General features: G+C 32.7%; 1 protein-coding gene across 1 annotated transcript in view; it reads right to left on the minus strand.

Moving 5' to 3' along the window:
- LOC129807947 (neurogenic protein big brain) overlaps positions 1 to 21,104 on the minus strand; it is a 54,111-nt gene that overhangs the window by 5,650 nt on the left and 27,357 nt on the right. The window lies entirely within an intron of this gene.

Here is a 21,104-nt window from a genome sequence, read left to right on the forward strand (position 1 = left end):
GGCATTTGTATGTAACTATGCCGAAATTTGGTACACTTACCCTATGGGCACTTCACTGAAAGTAACAAGAATAAAATGAAAAAGCTAATGCTTTAAATTCAACTACTACTTAATTCAATCAAATTCTGAATAAATCATCAATACTACAATATCATAATAACAAAATCAAATAAATTTAAAATTCCTATCAATAACACAAATTTGAATTGAGATTATATTCTAATCAAAAAAAAATCTGAGTTACTCTGAATCATATTAAAAAAAATTAAAAAAAAAATTAAGAAGAAACTAACAGATCCAAAAGAAAATGTGCAAACATTTATTTTACGTCTATATAATTCAGTTTTTTTTTTAAATAAATAAATAGCCTAACTAGCACATGTTAATTTCCTGCTGTGTTAACTTCTCAAGCTTTAAGTAAGTAGTTATAAAAACATTTTGGTTGTACAAAGACCTTTTATTTTCTCTTTATGATGATTAAAATCGGATTAGAAATCCAATTTTATTGCCTTTTCAGTGAAAAACGAATGTGAAAATGTCTTTGATTGAGTAAGGGATAGTAAAAGGATTTTATTGGAAAAGTAAGTGAGAATAAGTAAGCAACTAAACCCATTCTACAAGAATGTAACATGAGAATCTACACAATATAAAAGAAAAAGAAAAATCTTTTCTAGTTTTAACCTGTTAAACCTGCTAAAGCTGAATACAATATTTTACCCATGTCTCTTGACGGGACTACACCGCTTCTGGTCTTTATTTTACAAACTTAATTACTTCCACAATATTTTAAGCCATTCAAAGATCTTCAACTTTGTCCAATGAGGAATTAAATCTGTTCTGTCGAAACGAAAGTAGGGGAAAGTACTCTCCCTTCGAACGTTTATGCCTTCGAATAATGTGAATTTTGTTTTACTTTTCCTAAGAAACTTACATATTTCTGTTAAATATTAGTTAGCTTGTCATCGATTATTAATAATTACGTGATAATTCCGTGTAAGACTTTTAGGAAAAATAAAATAAATTCACATTATTCGAAGGCATGAACGCTCGAAAGGAGAGTACTTTCCCCTATATGGTTACGTAAATACGAAAAATTTATAAAAAATATTTTACCTAGAAAATGGATGAGAAAATAAATTTAATTCAAAATTATAAAAATTTCCGTAACTTTTTGGATTCGAATTATTAGGAAAGTAATAGTAAAACTCAAACATCAATAATAAAATATTTTTGGCAAAGGGAAAATTAAATAATTATGTAATTTTCGGTTTATTCGTCGGTTTATTTTACCGGATTACTGACCCACTTGATAATTTATGAGTTAAAATATTTTTGTCAAAAAATAAAAACAATTCAAAACTGTTAAAATTTCTATATTTTGTAAAAAAAAAAACAAAAAAAAAAACAGCGTAACCAAAAGGTAATTTTACCGTTATTAAAACGTGAAAATGACAAGTTTAGTTCAAGATTTGGTTTCTATGAATATTCAAAAATTCTAAATGAATGCAGAGAAACTATTTATCCATTGAGAAAAAAATTAACTAATTCTACTTACAAAACTAGCTATAAGATAAGGTATACGGGGTATAAGCCTCCAAAGCCAAAAGTTTATATCGTTGACATTATACACTACACTTATTTTTTACTATTGTCTTATATTAAATTTTAATTTATTAAACATTCGAGGTAGTTATTATCATCACCCTGCTTCGGAAGTTATTTCAAGATTAAAATCAATATTTTTAAACTAAGTCTTGAGTTTTGCGAAACTTTGCTATTCTTTATGATTCTTTTTTGCTAAAAGAAATTCCACATGATTGAAAATCCTTTCAATTCAATAGCAACATGAAAATCTTTTTTTTATCCTTTCTATGTATACTTCTATGGCATGAGAACAAAAACCTCGGGAAAATGATAAATGACAAATCATAAAGGCAAATATTCAACTTTTCTGTATTCCCAAAAAAAATAATAATAAGAACACATTTTTGTGGCTAAAAACATCCCCTTGGGAAAGAGTAGGTATAGAGGTTAGTCTGAGTTTTGCATTGAAATATTTTACTGTAAATATTCTCCCTATATTTATCCGGACAAGTGGTTTTATTGTTAGCCAATGATACGGCACTTTTATCCTTATACTCTTTCGCCAAACTTTTCCATTTTTATTCAGAGAAACATGAGAAAAAATGCTCGATTCGGAGATGAAAGAGTAGAGAAACTAACCCACTAAACAAGGGTGACATTTTATGCAAATAATCATAAATCGTGTCAAAAAAGAGAGAGAAGGGACTTTTTTTATGACTGGAAAACAATTGTACTGCAATAAGGTTAGTATATTGCAAGGGAAGTTCTCCTGCCATTTGATGTGGCGCAGAAGGACGTTAAATTGTAAGGTCAGTAATCGCATCTGTGTTCATTTGAATTAGAGATCTTTTTATTCATTTACTTCCAATTCACTTGCACCTCATATGGAGACAAAAGTAACACGATTGAGGTCGAGGAGGGCACTCAAATTTGCTGCCTGATTTATTTGCACTTGCCCTTTTGTTGAACCCAATGCACCACTTGAGGGATCGATTTAATATACCACAGGAGGGGTGAGGAAATCCACACGAATTAATCTAGAGACGCGACAATGTGTTTTTTTTTTCAAGCCCTAAAACCATCAAATTGGAAAATTAAATACAGCCCTGAGATCAGTGGATTTCAAGTTATTTAGAGAGATCTTGATCAATTAAGTGATTATCTGATCATGATCATTCCATTCAATGAACTCTAGTTTTTTTTTTGGAATGCTATTGAGGGAAAAGTAAATTGAAGTAAATTTGAATAAATCTGATTAGAAATGGTTAATTAAGAAGCTTACTGCTGCTATGCAGTTGGGTGTTACATGGTTACTTTTTTAAAGATTGGGACCACCAACATAAGTGGTCCCAATCTTAAAATTATTTAAATTAGTAAATATAAAAAAAATTATCATTGATCTATTTTAATACCGAGATCAAACTGATAACTAAACGGGGCAACTGAAAACTTTTCCCTAAAAAAATCATGTTTGCTATTAATAATCTTTAAGAACTAATAGAAAAATTAATTATATTTTTAATGCTTTTATTAGAGTTTCTAAAAATATAACAATTGCCCTATTTCCTCGTGTATGTTTCCAAAAATATAGGAAGATTCCCCGAAATCCATGAAAATTGTATGAATCTCCCTAAAAACGTACGGGTTTCCCAGATTCGATGGGTTTCTCGAATATCCAGAGTTCCTGGAGTTTCCCAGCTAGATTGACTTAAATAGATACTAAAATAAATTATCCCTTAGGGTAATGTGAGGTATTTCTGGACAAGGTGCTTTTCGGGACATAATATTGATCATTTTTGACACACAAAAAATCATACGAAATATTTGTTTTCTTATTATTTTTAAGTTCTATATTAAATATTAAGCTCTTTACGTATCAGAAAAACATCAAATTTCTGAAGTTTTATTTAATTTAAAGTGTGAAATACGCGTGAATTGTGAGTGTCACATTCCACATTTTGCGAAATCTTCAATGCGTCAATTTTGCAGATGTCAACACAAACAGTACTGAGTTTTTTTTTCGATTTAAACCACTTTACAAGTGAAATTTAAATAAATTTTTTATAAAAGAGTGAAGTTTAGGCCTTCTACTCGAAGGTAAATAATCAGGATCAGTGAAATTTACTTGCATAATAGCCACTTTTGTTTGTCCCGAAATACCCTGTTATCCCGAATTATGCTATTCTTACTTATTTTCATTTCTTGCTATTTCGTATAAAAAATAATTCAATTTTTAACATTTTTCGGTAAGAATCTTATTCCGGATAGAATAATGAACATAAATATTTGTATCAACACAGAAAAAAATAATTTGGGAAGTCGTTAGGCTGTTTCAAACTTGAAAGTGCTAAAAAGTGTCCCGAAATAGCACAACTTACCCTACTCTGAAAAAAAAATGTTTTGTCAAATTAACAAGACAAGTTTGTAAAAAGGATGTTTTTCCATACAGAATATGGAAAAGTTTTGTCAAATCGGCGGACAACTGGATCTTGTTAAAAGTTTGTGAACAGGGTGTTTTTCCATAAAAAATGCATCAAATTGGTAAATACCATCATTTTGACAAAACTTCAACAAAATCCATTTGTTCGTTTAACAAAACATTTTTTTTTAGAGTACTAAATTTTTAAATAAATAAAACTCTGATGATTGTATAACTTTTTATTTAATCTCTTTAGTAACTGAAAAAATTATAGTCAGGGAGACAGTGAGATGTTATCATAGTTTTCCTTAAAACGAATATTGAGGAAACCACTAATTATTGAAATTCAAAATAAACACCTCCCTTCCAATTCATTGAAATATGTATTAGTCTGATACAAATATCTCTTTTACAATTTACATGCGATGAAAAATTTCATTTGCTGTCTGCCCAGGTCTCACATATTTCACAATCAAAATTTATTATTCAAATAATCATAATAATCCTTACTAAAAAAATTGTTTTATTAGCAAAATTATTTTTTTCTTTTTCTGTTTTAATATGGAGTCTCATTTTATCTTCCTTGATTTTTATTACCGCTCGAACTCCACGGAGACAGCAGTAATTCCTCGATTTTTTCACCCCCTCCCCTCAATGCGATTTTTTCATTTTTGGATATGTGTTAGAGATTACCCAGGCGGGCATTTCGCCCTTATACGACAATACCGTTGAATCATTCCTAATAACGGTTTTTCAAGGTCAAATGTTAAAAAGACACTAGTGAGCGCATTTATCAAGTGAATGGGGTCATGTCTGGGCTCGCTGGAAAGGTCTTGGAATTTTCTATAAAACTGAACCGGTTCCAATAGGTTCTGAACCGGTAATGAACCGGTTCATAGCCGATAACTAATTTTTATACGAAAATCAATCCAATTACTTTTAAAACTATTTTGGGGGATGTTTTGAGAGATTTATGAATCGGTTCAAATCGTTTGAGAACCGGTAAACGGTAAATGATGAGAAAGTACTTTTGCGGTATAGCATCTAAGTCACGAGTTCGAGCATTTTGCAAAGCCTGGGACGCTTTGCCACCCCTTTTAAATTAAAACTAACTTTCCAAAATCACTTTTAATTCTTCTTTTTCTTATTGCTTAAATTATAGTATATTTTCATCAGAACTAAATTAACCACACGTCAAAAAAACAACGACTAAAAATTATAAAAATCAATTTCAAACTCCCCAATATGCCTAAAGGGTTTGAAAGTTAAACGGCATATCGAAAAAAGCAATTATCAAAGCCAAATAAACAAATCAACCGTAAAACGTTGCATTTGTGCATTGAAAAAAAAAAAACGTATTTCCAGAGCAAAAAATCAAAAATAAATCATGTTAAAGCAATCAACTATGAGAGATTTATCCTTTCAAAATCCCATGATGCGTCCTCTTTGACACGAAAAACCAATATATGTTGGGGATTGAGAATGAAAATGTGACACAAAATTCGAAGGAAGTGGTGAAGAAATCCATTTAAATTTGAGGTGTTAATTGCCATCATAGGACAAATGAAGTACAATCGAGTACCTGGGTGAATTAATTACTTTCCCCCAGATTCTAGGAGTATTTAGCCGTGGGAAATGGAGACATTTTGTGGTGATTCATTGTAATTAGTGGGCTTAGGGCTCATTAAGCCCACATCCTGACCCAGATTTTACTACTTCTCCTGAAGGGTTAAAGCCTGCACAGATAGATGAGGATTTTAATTCCCATGCAGCACATTTTGGGCATAAATGGTGGAGTTTTGTTGTGCTTTGCGTCTCATAAAATCTAACTTTACACCACTATACCCCTCTGCAGATGATTTTCCCAAAATGGAGACAAAGTGTGGGAATGTTTAAAGTATAATAAAATTGAAACAAGTGTGTTGATTTTCACATGGGAATCACTGACAGACTGCGAAGAAAATTAACCCATGAGATAATTCATCAAAGTACCATCTCAATAGCCACAATTGAGAGATAATTGCAGAGCAATTCACAGAAAATTTTCCACCCCATCGAGAATTATGCTATGAGGGTGCATTTGAGGGTGGGCTTTTGAATTTTAAAATGGCCATGAACTAAAAAATTTGCAGCATGAGCAAAAATTAGGCGACATTGTGACCTCATGCAAACAGAGTTCAATGTTCGGGGTTGAATATCTCCTTGCCCACTTTACACATGTTTCACAGCGTTATCCCATCAAAACACAACAATGTGATCTCTTTTTAAAAAAAAATACCGTCCCCTCTTTAAAAAAAGCCGGATTTTTATCCTGGCAAGTGAAACAGTCTCTTGAATTTAATTCAATTACACAGAAGATCAACAAAGCAATTGGCCATTAATTTATCCCGCGCGAAGGGTTGAAGTCATGAGGGTCGGAAGTGAAAGTTTCAGCATTGGAACAAGTGTGAGAAGAACCTTTTCCAAACCACCACTAACCCATAAATTTTCCCCCTTCATGTGAAATTGATACTGTTGTTGTTTCCCAGTTGACACCCCTCGAACCGATTTTTATTGTAACATACCATAGAGAATATATATCTTGAGCACCATGAATAGATTTTAATTTTCCATCACTTTGGGAGAAGGGGTACTATATTTTCCTCCCTTTTTTTTGCGCCTTTGGAAAAGTCTCATCTATTTTTTTCTCTATATCTACTTCACACCACAAGTGGTAAGTTAAATCCATCCATCATCGCGAACAAAATTCATTTCCTTGGGATTTTGCACGCCTTCCTTCGGAAAATCACCAATATTTCCACCCACGCCTGAAGTGGAGATAGGTTCCCCAAACTGTCTATGGGGAATCCATTCGAAATTGTGTCCCATTTTCCGACCCTTCATTCACCATTGCCATGGATTTCCTTCCAACTCGATCTCAGCACGAATTTCATGCCAAATCGATTACGGAAGGGATTCTCTAATGTTTGCTATTGCTAAAGTTGTTCTGTAATTGTAACGGCTCTTATAAGTCTGTTAATTTAAATTTGAATTAGCAAGGATTGAAGAAAATTTGACAAATTTTTATAGTAATAATGGACAGCAAAATCAAATGTTGTGAGTAGATAATTAAAACAGGCATTAGAGGAATGCTTTGACGCTTCGCACACATTCTAGCTTGGAACATTTCATATTTTTTCCCACATTTCCTTAATGGATCTGACTTATTTTTTTCAGGAAATGTGTGACTTAAGATTAGCTATTAAAATAAATTACCATTAGCTTAGATTCATTAAAAGAATATTTGAAAATATAAAGTGTTCGAAGCCAGAGTGTCTGTGTGTAGTCTGAGAGCTCTTCTCTATAAATTTATACATGAATAAAAGTAGGGGAAAGCGCGCTACCTTCGGACGATTTATGCTTCGCACAAATATTTTTTTCAATGTGTTATAAGTGAATTTGGCGTATTATAATATTATATTTTAATAGCTAGTCCAATACCTCAAATTTCCGGAAAAATGCTATGTGTGAAATCCATAAGGAACATAGAGAAAAAATTGATTTGTCCGAAGCTTGAGTCGTCTGAAGGTAGCGCGCTTGCCCCTATTAAAATTTTACGCTCATCTTCTCATTATTTGGATAATGGGGTTGTGAGTTAAAATGACAGATAAGCCTATTTCTCAAGTGTCTGACAGCTGTCATTTGGACATCGACAAGTCATTGGATATCGGACAGCTTAATATCTTGGCAAAAGAAAATTAAAAACTAACTTATAAATCAGAACGTCAGAATTTAAATAGAATATATTTATTCATTAAAATTAAATGACTTGTTAAACAGTTCTGTTGAAAGAATCTACACATTATTGGGTCCAATTTTTGTCAAAAATTGAAATTGTTGTAAATTTGACATTTCCCAATACTGTGATACAGGCGGCTTTAGTTCAGTACCGATATCCTATTGAAATCAGTTCAGAATTGTCAAAAATTCTAAGACCTTTCCAAAATGCCTAAAATGACCCGATTCGATTAACAGATACACTCCCTAGAGTCTTTTTAATCTCTGACCTTGAAAAACCGTTATTAGGAATGATTACGCGATATTTTCGGATACAGACGAAGTATCTAAAACATATCCAGAAATGAAAAAGAAATTTAAAACTTATTTTTCATTCATTTAAATTTAGTCTAAAATCTCTGACTCATCTTTTAGATCAGGAGAATTTTATGAAATTGAAATTTACATTCCTTTTTTCTTAAATGTTTTGCATAAGTCTATCTCACTCTGCTGCACTCTTCTTCTTCTTTTGAACATCGCGCCAAATTTAATCTATATGAAATTTTACTGAACTAAAAGGTGTACCGGAGCCATTACAAGCAGGAATCTAAATCGGTGAAAAAACACCTTTGGTGATTTGGATAATTACTAATTATTATCCAACTATCTCTTTAATTATAGAGCAGTCTCCTAATGAATTCTAAACAAAATGAAATATTTCGATTTTCTATAATAATGTTCATATAACAATCTAGTCCAGGTAGACTACAACTAAAATTAAAATGTAAAGTTAAAAAATAAAACACATCTTCCACAATAAATGAATATCTTGAATAGCACTACATCAATACAATGCTAAAAAATACACTAAAATGGAAACACTTAGCATAAGTGGGCGTGGTTTCAAAGACGGACGTGACAGTATCATCCTATTTATCCATAATTGACAGAATTTATTCTTTAATTAGCATTTTTTAATATATTATACAAGTTATGTTATAGTTTAATTGTCAAAAATGGTGCAGGAGTTTATTTAATTTTTAATAGAAAAATTAGGCCACGCCCATCATTTAATTTGTAGGAACGATTTTAATTCATGATATCTTTTATTAAAATTTAAAAAGCCGTATTACAACTTTTCTAAATGAGATTGAATATTAAAAAAATAATTTTGTTTAGAAATCAATGTAAAAATTTTTTTTAAACTTTTTTTTTAAATATTTTCAAGTAAAACATCGATAAATTAAAGTAATTAAGAGATATATCACTTAAATCAAGGACAACTACAAAAACAACAATACTTTCTTTCTTTTCTTTTCTTTTTAATCATTTTATACGCAATGAAATAATTAACAGATAGAAATGCACTTAAACTTTCGATTCATACAAATTATTGCATTAAGTAACCGAAAATAATTTTTAATTTAACTGTTTATTTTTAAATAACGCTTAATGAAATTTTCACGCACAATTTATTTCTACGTCTTACTTTGTAATTCCATATTATTTTCATGGAAACAAATTAGATTCTTAATAATCTCAACATTTTGCCACAAATAGACTGCAAATATCCTTAAAAGAAAAATCTGTATACAAAATATATACCATAATGTACCATTATATAGGAACATGAGTTATTAAATAAATAAATAAACATCAAATAAAATGTTGTTTGATAATAATTAATTGCCAACAAAATATCCAAACAGAAACTTCCCCTACACAAATTAATTTAAAAGTTAAATTTCTAACGAAAATGTCCCAATTTCACTAGAAAAACTCACCCTGAATTATACGATACAACAAATTATTAAATTTCATCCAAACTTTTAATAAAAAAAATGTCTGAAGTTTTGGATGGAGAAAAAATCCACTAGGATAATCTCATGAGGTATTTGGATGAAAAACATTCTCATATTAAATTGTCATCTCGAGAGTGGTACCATTATTAGCTATTAAAGCAGTGAATTCCATAAATTCATAATCCTCTAAATGCTGGTGCCTAGTTCCCTTTTCTGGGATGCTCTCATATTTTTCATAAAAATATTTCACTTTTCGTTCCCAAAAAAGGGGTTGTCTTGTTAACACTCGCAGACTTTCTCCCCTCAGTTATTTGGTTTTCGTGTATTTAACCCCAATAATCGTAACATTTCTCATTTTTTCCTTTACATAGAAAAACCCAGGGTATTAGAGTTGTGTATGCATTGGAAAAGGATAAAAAAGAGAGCCCTCACTTTCCAGTCTGGTTATGAAGTTACCACGCGGAAGGTTTAATTTAGTGGGCAGAGGAGCAAAAAAGGGTTGAAAAAATATTAACACATGTGGGCTGTTGAACTAGATATGAGAAAGGGTGGTTAATGTTTTTCCTCTTAACCATTTGATCCACTTCTTTGAGTCTTCTGCGCGCCTTTATTTTAAGTTGTTCAATAATTATTTGCTGGTTTTTCCTGATAGGAAATTAAACCGTCAAGAAAGCTAAAACAGAATGTTTTCTCTCATTTTTTTCTCAACTTAATAAAAAAATATTTAATTTAATCTTTTAAACCAATATAATCCCTTGATTTTGTGTTATATGTACATATTTTTCGACTCTTCATCCCCTAAGGAGTCATATTTTGGTAGAATGTTGGAAATAGGAAGATTCGAATTTTTTTTTGACATCATGCTGTTTAGCCGTCTGTCTGTCCGTCGGTCCGTCCGCCCGTTACCAAGGCTAAATACCAAACGGTAAAAGATAGAGACTTGGGACGCTTGGGACCTTTGGGTGATCTTCCCATATATCGACCATACACTGAGAGAAATCCGAAAAAGTTAAAATAACATTCCGGAAATGTTAATTTTACCCTACAGTATCGATCCAAAATCGGTGTAAATATTACCCTTTTTAGGTGTATTAGGGGTTAAAGGTACCCTTATTCATGTTAATTTTACCCTTAAAAAGGCGTAAAAGTAACATTAAAAATGTTGATATATTTTTACACCTAAAAAGTGTTAAATTTCTGAGGAAAAAATGTTAATCGCACCCTCTTTTTTTCCTCACTGTAGGACCATTAACATGCCTCTCTTTTCCTCCACCCTTGTGCTTCCCATCCAAAACCATGTTTTTTCAGATGATACGAAAACATGATGCGATTTTTTTTCATTTTTAACTGCTCGAACTCCAAGAGAGAGCAGTTTTATTGGATATGTTTTAGTAGTTGTCCCGTTAAATCATTCCTAATAACAGTTTTTAAGGTTAAAGATTAAAATAGCCATTAGACCAGTTCGTTTCAACCAGGTTTTCGAATTTTTGAGAAATTTATGACAATTCCTATCGGTAATGATACGGTAATGCACCGGTTATGAACCGATGCGTACTTTTTGGCCAAAAATTGATACTATCACTCTTAAATCAAGCTCTTCTCAAAACCCACCCTCACGCACTGCTGCCTTCGGGAGAGATAAGAGCAAAACCATTTACTCGCCAGGCCCCGTACACCAAAAGCATTCAACTTTCTCATAAGAAACCTATGGTCTACCGTATCAAATGCCTTACAAATGTCAAGAAAAAACTCTGCCACATTCATCCCTCCATGAAGAACACTGGACATTCTTTTTGTTGTCCGGACTTTTGTTGTCCAGATTCCGAATGTGTATGATGACAGATCCCTTCTTGAGCAGAAGCACCTGGGGTGCAAGTCCTTCAAGATTTTGAGCATCAAGAAACTCGTCACTGGGGAAAATTGCCCATGCTTTGCACGATTCCAAGCTTCATAATGACTAAATTTTTCCTATGTTTCTGAATGAATGTCACTCCGCAATATATTTTAAAAACAGGATACTTCCCCTACTTTTTAAAATATTGGTGCGATGAGTCACATTTATTGAAAAACATAAGAAAAATTGAGTCATTATGAAGCTTTGGACTGCGACCATGCATAGCATGGGCACTTTCCCCTATATTTCATTCAGACTTGGTCATCCTCATTAACGATCCTGTTGATGGTTCTGTAGCTTCGTCCTTCGTCGGGTAGTCGATCGTTAATCTTTTGGTTAGCTTCTTGCCAAGCATTTCGACGTAGACACAGAATGGCACAATCGTCTGGCAAGATGCGACATTTATTCGCTCCAAACACCTTCAGAATGAGATTATTTATTGTGATCACACAACTTTTAAGGCATGAAGTCGCAACTCATTATTTGTGCGATTGAAATACTCTGAACGAAAACTTACGTTTTGTACACATTGTATTTACTTACACTATGACGACCATTTCTTCAATGGACAAGCATCCCTGTAGTGTCTATAATTTCCTATAGGTCTTGTCCTCTGAAGTCTAATATCTAATTAAAAAATCTAAGTTTTACGTAGTGCTCCAGTTTCCCTTATAGTAACTAAGTTACGAGTTCGAGCAATTTGCAAAGCCTGAGACGCTCTGTCACACATGTAAGCCCCTAGCAGAAATTACCTTATAAACCAACCTGATATTGCTTCCACAAAATTACCATGTCTTTTGGGTTCTACAAAACTCCGCGTTGGTCAAAGATAAAACTGCGGAATTCATTTGTCCCAGTTTTTTCTGTTAATAAGGGATTCTGTAAGTGACTCATAACAAAATAACCTTTCAATTATTGAAAAATTTTATCGAACCAAATGACAACATAATCCGATCTTATTATATGTCAACCTTAACTTTGTTAAATTAAGCCTGGATAATCCAGTAAAAACCGGCAACTCATTGTGGAACCACCTGATATTAAAAATTGTCTCTTATTAAGAATTTCAGTTGGAAAGGGTTTTTTTTTACTGGGTTTATTGGATATCAGGAAGTGTGCCGCAGAGAAGAAGTGAAAAGGAGAGAAGAGAATTAATTTTCTTATTGTCTCTACAACTGCAACCCCAATTCAATAAAATTGTCTTGAAATTCGACCCTTTCAGCTGCTGCTCTTTTTTTTTAGTCCCATTGAGAACCATCATCTTTTGCATTCTCCAGCTCATTCTTCTATCTTGTCCCCCAGAGATGAAAAGGAACTGGGTGAAATCTTGAGAATGTGGCATGTATTATATGAAAATGGTGTTTATTCCATGGAGGACACAATGGTTGAACGTGTGCAGAGAGAATAATCAAAACATTCTTCAAAGTGGAGAAAAATACACCGGAAGCGAGGTTGCCAGGTGTTCGTGTCCAAACACACCGATGGCATCAGGAGACATTCACCCAACTATTTTGCTCTTGGCCTCTTTTGCAGCCCCTCTAGCAGTCGTCTTTATGGTAATGGGATCCCTTAAGAAAGATTTTTACCACATTGAAATTCGCATTAGATGCCACTGAAAATCTGATTCACGAAGACATAGAATTGGAGGTGGACTAGTTGATGGAATAGGAAAGGAAACAGGAAATTATGCTAAAATTGGGGTACGACTCTTTTTCTAGTCGGAACAAAAATAGAAAGAGCTTTTTCAAGAGACGAATTCATCACAAAACAGATTGACTATTTTAGCATACGAAAGGATTTTATACAGGAGAGCAAAATTAAAAAAAAGACAAAGGACAATTCCAGAATTGATCGAACTCTTTAATTAGAAATTATTGTCAATTTAAACCAATTGATAGATCAACTAAAAATCACGTTCGAATTAGCACTGAAGCAATACAATTCCATTCAATTCTCTATTAAAAATTCGAATGACTGCTTCAATTTTGATGGGTGACCGGCTAAAAGTAAGTTCATACTTACAAATTAAAGATTTTTAAACCTGACAAACCCTAATTGAGAATAAATATTTTAGATGTCTTTAACCTTGAATAATAGTTAGAACGGACAGTGATTATTGAAGTACATGAACAAAACATACACTGAGAAAAAAACGGGGGTGCTATTAACTTTTTTTCCTCATAGCTTTAACACTTTTTAGGTGTAAAAATATATCAACATTTTTTAATGTTAATTTTACACCATTTTAAGGGTAAAATTAACATAAAAAAGGGTAAATTTAACCCCTAATACTCCTAAAAAGCATAATATTTACACCGATTTCGGATCAATACTGCAGGGTAAAATAAACATTTCCGGAATGTTATTTAACTTTTTCGGATTTCTCTCAGTGTACCCCTAAATCGTTAACATGGGAAGTGAATAAAACGCGCCTTAAAGTTTTCGATGTACAGCTAAGAGCTGTAAGTCTGCTCGGAGCCCTTTTGCTTTCGTCTCTGTATCTTTAAAAATACTTCGAATTGGTTTCTGAAATTTTCAATTCATATTGATTTAAGCAATAATAAAAATCGATTATTTATCTTGTATTTCACGCTCGCCAGAAAATTTCTAGGACTCAAAGAGGATTCAAACTTAAAATAATTCAATTAGGGAAACTTATTCATGTAATTATGTTTCTGAACCTTATTAATTTAATTTTTAAATTTATAAAAAAAAATATAATAAAACATTTCAATCCAGAATAGTTTCAATTTTCCTATATAATACTTAATACTAACAAAAAGTATTGGAATTTGACTTAATTTTGTACGTAGACTACACAGATAGGTTTTTTTTCTACTAGGCCAATTTTAAATTTGTTAATAAAAACTTAGCTTTAATTCATCACAAAGGGATTTCGAAATTTTATTAATTTTCATTAACTGTAATTGAACGAAATGATATTGTAAAGATTGTACGACTTGCATGTAGGGGAAACCGCGCTACCTTCAAACGACTCAAGCTTCGGACAACTCAATTGTTTTTCTATATTCTCGATGGATTTCACCCATAACTCTTTTCTGGAACTCGGAGGCATTGTAAAGAATGAATTTTTCGAAGTTTGAGTTGTCCGAAGGTAGCGGGCTTACCTTTATCCATTTGTTTTTCGTTTTACTTGATGTAAGTTTGTATATTATCAAGAGTTTAAGAAGAATTTTTGGTAAAGCTGTATTAATTCTTGATGTAAACGGATCTTTTTGATAATTTTGAAATCTACGCCCTGAAGAGTTTATCACAACAATTTTTTTTTGATAAATCTGATTTTAATATTTTAACATACATATTTAATTTAACAGCAAACTTAACAAAGAATGATCCCAATAACGTTTTAAAGTTCTATGCGGTTTTTAAAAATTTATTTTCAAATTATTAAAAGCTTATTTTACACATTTTTTCACATTTATAAGTCCTGAACAATGAAAAAACCTTAACGATTCTGTATATGTATACAAAGAACTATAGTAAGGTGGGGTAACTGGATCGTTTTCCGTAGAGTGCTACTTAAACGCTTTTTTTTGGACTGATGAAATTCTTTTTCACTTCTTCTAAATCCATAGAATTATTCACTGTTTCATTCAGAAACATAATATAAAAAAATTATCAAAAATATTAAAGAAAATTTATAAAATAATAATACTGAAATAAGTCAGCATGCACTAACTGGGTCGTGTTTTCGCTAATTCACTTTTAATTAAACCTTTGGATTTAAATTACTTTTTTTCACGAGTAGGGGGATAATAACCTCTCCCCGTAAAAAAATTGTTACGAAAACTCGCAAGGAGCGTCCAATAGGATGGGAACTTTTCGACAACAACCTCTGCTACCTTTCTGGAGCGGGCTGATGGAGAGTCGCCGAGACTAGGGGAGGTAACGCGAGAGACCTTTTCCCTCAATGGGACACAGCGCTACCTAAGTAAGTAAGTAAGAGCCAGTTCCATTTAAAAATAGAAGAAAAATATGGCCTATTTTGAAGATACCCCAATTCAAAGGCGCACTACTTCCCCCAATTGTTTTTTCGTGGTACTCCTATCCCACGTTAACTACAAATGTTTGCAAAAACAGTCGTTTAAATATTCATCAAATCTGAGTTAATTTTGTCAAGCATTCAATAGCTTTCTAAACCATTGCAAACAATAACCTAAAATACAAAGCAAAAGTTAGAAGTTTATAATAATTTGATGTGAAAATTTCAAAGCTATATAGAAACTCCATATTAATTTGCAAATATGAATAATGCAATTTATGAATGTTTCGTTGCTTAAACTCATCTAAAATTCTATCAGCTACCACGTATTCAGTTTTATCAGCTAACACATATTCTATCTGTGGGAAATCTATAAATTTTCCCATGGAAGTGCACTTTTCCTTCAGTAAAGACTCTTCACGCCATTCACACAAAATGGCAAAGATGCAATTTCCCAAAAATTTCTATGAGGATTTTACATTTCCCCTACTCAAATAAATCTGTCAATGGATCAACTTTGTTTGTATATTCCAGAGGATGAAAAGTTCCCTCAACCAAACACCTATTTTTCCACCCGAACCACCTTTCTATGACAGAACTTTTCCACCAATGCCTTTTTGGTGTGAAAGGAAACTTCACACGTCTTAAATTTAATTTTAATAAATTTCTCATTTGAATGGTTGTTGCGGCAAAAGTGGAATGGTGGGTGGCAGGCAAATATTGTGGATGATGAAAGATACTGAGAGAGTTCTTCGACTTTTAGTGTCGTCTGAGAAGAAGTCAAATGGATTGAAAGGCAAGCAGAAAAGACACAGAGTAGCGTAATTAATGGTAAGACATCATGGATGATGGGTAAAAAACACATTGTGAAAAATTGGAGGGAAAAATGTGTAGCCTGAAAAAGACAAAAACAGGAAAAACATGCAGATGCTTTCAATTTTGTCATTATCATCCAATGTCTTCTTTATCTGGAGGGCTTATTGAGAGAGTCACAGATATTGCAGTTGATAAAGAAGAGAGTCGCAGTAAGGAAAGAGATATAACAACTATTTAAGTATGCAATTTATGATCATAGGCTCACTTCACACATGGGGTGCATAAGCATGATCAGAAAGTAAAACAAGAAAGACAGATCAACTGATCGACGCCGATCAGTCTCCATGATCGGCTACTCGACAGCCGATCATGGCGAAATCTTGATATAGAAATGATTTTTAACTGAAAGCATAAAAATTAAATCTTCGTGTAAGAGAGTTGATTTGGAGTGGTGACGAAAAGACAAACTACACAGAAAAAATGTCGTAATATAGTTTATAAAAGAACAAAAAATACTCGTAAAGTAATCATATTTTACGAAAAATGTTTGGATAAAAAATATAAACTTTTACGAACTTTTTAGTAAGTTATACGATTTACGAGCATTTCGTAAATCCCCAGTAGAAGTTTACACATATTAACGAACAATTTTACGAAATTATTTACTTGTTATACACAGGAAAAATTATTTCGTAAAATTGTTCGTAAATGCTTGTAAACTCCTATACTAGGGACATACGAAATGCTCGTAAAGCGTATAACCCCCAAAAAATTTCGTAAAAGTTTGTAATTTTTCATTAATTTTTTTTTTCGTAACATGATCACTTGACACAATTTTTTTGTTCTCTTACAAATATTTGTTCGTAAATTTTTGTTTGTCCGGGAACAATTTACGAACAAATGACAAAAATTTACGAAAATTTTTTGTGTGTTTACGAACATTTACAGAAAATGTTTGTAAAAGAACAAAAAATGCTAGTCAAGTGATCAACTTACAATCTTTATGAAAAAGTACAAACTTTTACGAACATGTTTGTGTATTATACCATTAACAAGCATTTCTTAATTACCCAGTAGAAATTTACAAATATTAACGAACAATCTTACGAAATATATTTCTTTTTGTGTAGGGGATACCGGGAATGTTTGGGACAGGGGTAGCGTGGGACGAGACAATTTTTTCATTTATTATTAAAATAAATTGGATTTAACCACTACACAGTCGTAGGCAACAATAAGATGTATCTTGACTAAAAGAATGGATATCCTCAGTTCTATTGCCTCAATTATATGAACATTTTTTCAAAAATTGATAAAAATTGTTTGCATTTTGCATTTTATATCAGGTATATATAATATAATCAAAAGTTTTCTATCTCATTAGCTAACAGTACAATCTAGGAACATGTTTTTATAAAAGTTTCGGAGATTATACACTCTCGTTTTTTACTTACAGTTTTTAACTACCAAAACTACACGCGGGAATGTTTGGGACACCTGAAAGGGGATGAATGAAACGTCGATTTTTGACAAGATTGTAAGTTGCGAGCAAATTATTACTGTCAAAATGCCAAGTTCTACTGGAAATCTCCCTCTTATGCAAACTTTATCAGTTGTGCAGTTGTCTCCAACTACAGAGACAATTAAACCATCACTGTCTTGAGAACTAATAATTTCTTCTCCTGAGGATATTCACCTTTGCCCAATCCCGTTAAAAATAATTTTCTGGAAAATTTCTCGAGCAATATCCTCTACAATTCTCACAAGTTTTTTACAAAAGGCAAGGTGAGAGCTTATTCAGAAAAATAAGGAAAAACAACTACCACGCTGTTGTCGTAAAATCAAACAGGAATCCGCCAATGAGTTCAAAACTAAAAATATCTAGAGAATCTCCACGCCTGAGGAATTTGATTGATGATAATTCTAATATTAAGAATAAAAAAGCAAAGAGAGCTAGGATTGGTAAATAAGAAGAAAATATATTAAATAACTGATTGACGAAAAATGACTCTACTGTACAAATAAGATTAATATTGATTTCTAAGTATGAAATAAAAGATTAAATATATCTATTTCTGTTAGAAATATTTTTAATACAGCATTTAAAATTAATTAATATGCTCCAATAATGCAAATTATGCGAGAAAAAATGCATCCCAAACATCCCCTTTTTTGTTCCACACTGCCCCAAATCGGGGAGGTTTTTGACAAAGTCTCAAGTTAAATGTTTTATGTTCTCCAAGAAAATTCAGTTGTTTTCCAAGTTCTATCGCATACTTTTATATAGTCAATACCCATATAAGTATCCTATAGACCACATAAAATTGTAATACATTATCGTGATTTTTTGGAATACTGCCTCAAAGTCAAAACATGAAAAAGTGTCCCAACCTCCCCGGTCTCCCCTATATTAAGATATCCCATTCTTTTCCATTTAAAAATTCCTTTTCAAATGATTTTGTCAAGTTTCCTGTCAAATTTTGAATTTGAATTTCAGATTAACGGCGAAATCGGAAAAGTTGTGTTTATTTATTAAATATATCTTCTAATCTGCATATCTGCATATAATCTGCATATAAGATTGCCCTATCTCTAAAAATTTCGTATAAAAATGAAACCTAGCTTTGCGTAAGAATCCCATCTACTGTAAGACAACATCTCTTAACTTTCTATTTGGATTTTCTTCGCAATCTCTTCTGTTGACAGAGTCAAAGTGAATGTTTAGGGATGAGGACACAAGACAAAATAAAAAAGTCTAAAACTTAAGAAAACTTTTTTTCTCTTGCCATTGATTCCCAAAAAACTCCATGTGTTTTGTACACGAAAATAAAATTAGGCCGGTCACGAAGTAAAGAGTGCCGTAATAGGATGGATGATGAGGTGAATTGTGAAAATGTTCCTTCAGTATTTATGTGATCTCCAGCACCTGCTCCCCAGGCCCAGTTCACTGAATTGTGGACACGATTTGTGCATTCTTTTCCAGTTCCAGTGCAGAATTTTAATTGCTAGTTCATCACTTTTATATTTTGCTCTTTTTCCCGTGCGAGATTTCACATTAAAGTGGCCCCTCGCTTAGAATGTCTTCCCCATTTTCCCCAGACAGAAAAGACTCTTCCTCAATTAACTGGAGATTTTGGTGTGCTTTGGAAGCAAAGTAAAGAAAAAAAATAAGGCGGGATTTTTGGTGATGAAAAATATGAGTTCGTGTCTGGTTCTTTTTGGCTCACCAATACAACAGCACAGGGATCAAAATCCCGAAAAGAGAAAATTATTGCTGTCGATGATGAGGAAGGTCCCAAAAATGTACGACCGCAATTGAGTATGTTGCAACATCGACAATCTTTTTGGATGGTCGATGGCTTGAAGAAGAAACCACCTGCCCTTTTTTGTTGGTGCAACACTCGTCTGAATTTTAATTTTGTCAGTTTGTCGATCTTTCTCTCCTCTTTAGCCGCACAAACAAACTCAAGCCCCCACAGAAAAAAAAAAACCATGGGGAAGGCGAAGAAGTAAACCCTAATAAAAAACGCCACATTCCAACCCTCCTCAATCAATTAAAATTTGAAAAATCTTTAATTAATCCCACCATTATCGGTGGAAGAGTTGCCCGAGGATTGCTTTTCACTCCTCTCGTGTTTGCAATCTTGCAAATCACAAATTGACCATATGTCCCTGATACACCTCTTATTACTCCTAGCCAGTTGTTTGACTGAGCCTCCGAAAGAGCCCACAAGATCGGACCCCAGGGGCTGCAACCAATGAAACCCAAAATCTAGTACCACCATGTGTTGCTTCTCAATTCTTTGTTAGAGAGATTCCTTTTTTTTTTGCCCTTCTCCTCCATCTTTCTGGTATTCATCTAAAGCAGAAAAAAAGAGACCCGAATCTCTGTTACTTCTTTGATTCTTTAGCATAATATAGCATTTTTTGTGTGCCATTCCTCCAACACTGAGAGAGACAGTTTGAAAACATCTGGCCTATGATGCTTTTATGTCTTTCTCAATCGAGCCAACTACCCTGAGATCATCTCAAGATATACTCTTTTTGATTCCCTCCCATGTTCCCTCATTTACCACACTCTTTCCAATATAATAACCAAAGCGATATCTCAGGGCCACAGAGAGGATAAATTGATGAGATAGAGCCCAGATAGGCTGAGTATATGGTCTGTACTTTGGAGCAATCATCGAGTTCCAATTTTCATCCCCAAATTTCACCGGAAATTGCGATGCAGGCTAAAGGAATAAATTATGCAATTTAGAGCTGACTCGGTGTTTGAATTTTGGGTGAGGGTTATTATTTTAAATTGTGTAAATTACACCCGAAGCCCCTAACACGTGTCCACTAGGATATACTCTCCATTCACTTCTTTCGTGCTCACTCAGAAATGGGCCTTTCACCTCAATCAACGAATGTCGGAAGTGGACTTTTTTGTCTATGACTGTTAATTTCCACTGTTTATTGACTCAGCTAAAACAATTTAGTATATATGTAGAATCAATGCAAAATTTTCTGTAAATGTAATGTAACTTTGTTGTGTAAGCGTAATTCAAAATTGAATGAGAGTGGAAGAGACCTAAATATAATCATCTCACTCACTCTAATCGAACTTTGAAAATATATTTATATAATAAAAGTTATTTTGCGTATATTTCAAAGGCAGTGCTTATGAATTATTTCTAAACATAATTTTTCAATGTTAAAAGCAAAAATTTGCTGTAGAGATCGTATTTGTCTATCGATTAGAGCAGACCTGTGCTCGTTAAAAGTCGTGTAATATCGGAAATTTTGTGTTGATAATTTTAGATAGAGATAGAGACACAAATAACT

The sequence above is a fragment of the Phlebotomus papatasi genome, chromosome 3 (assembly GCF_024763615.1).
Source record: "Phlebotomus papatasi isolate M1 chromosome 3, Ppap_2.1, whole genome shotgun sequence".
NCBI lineage: Eukaryota > Metazoa > Arthropoda > Insecta > Diptera > Psychodidae > Phlebotomus > Phlebotomus papatasi.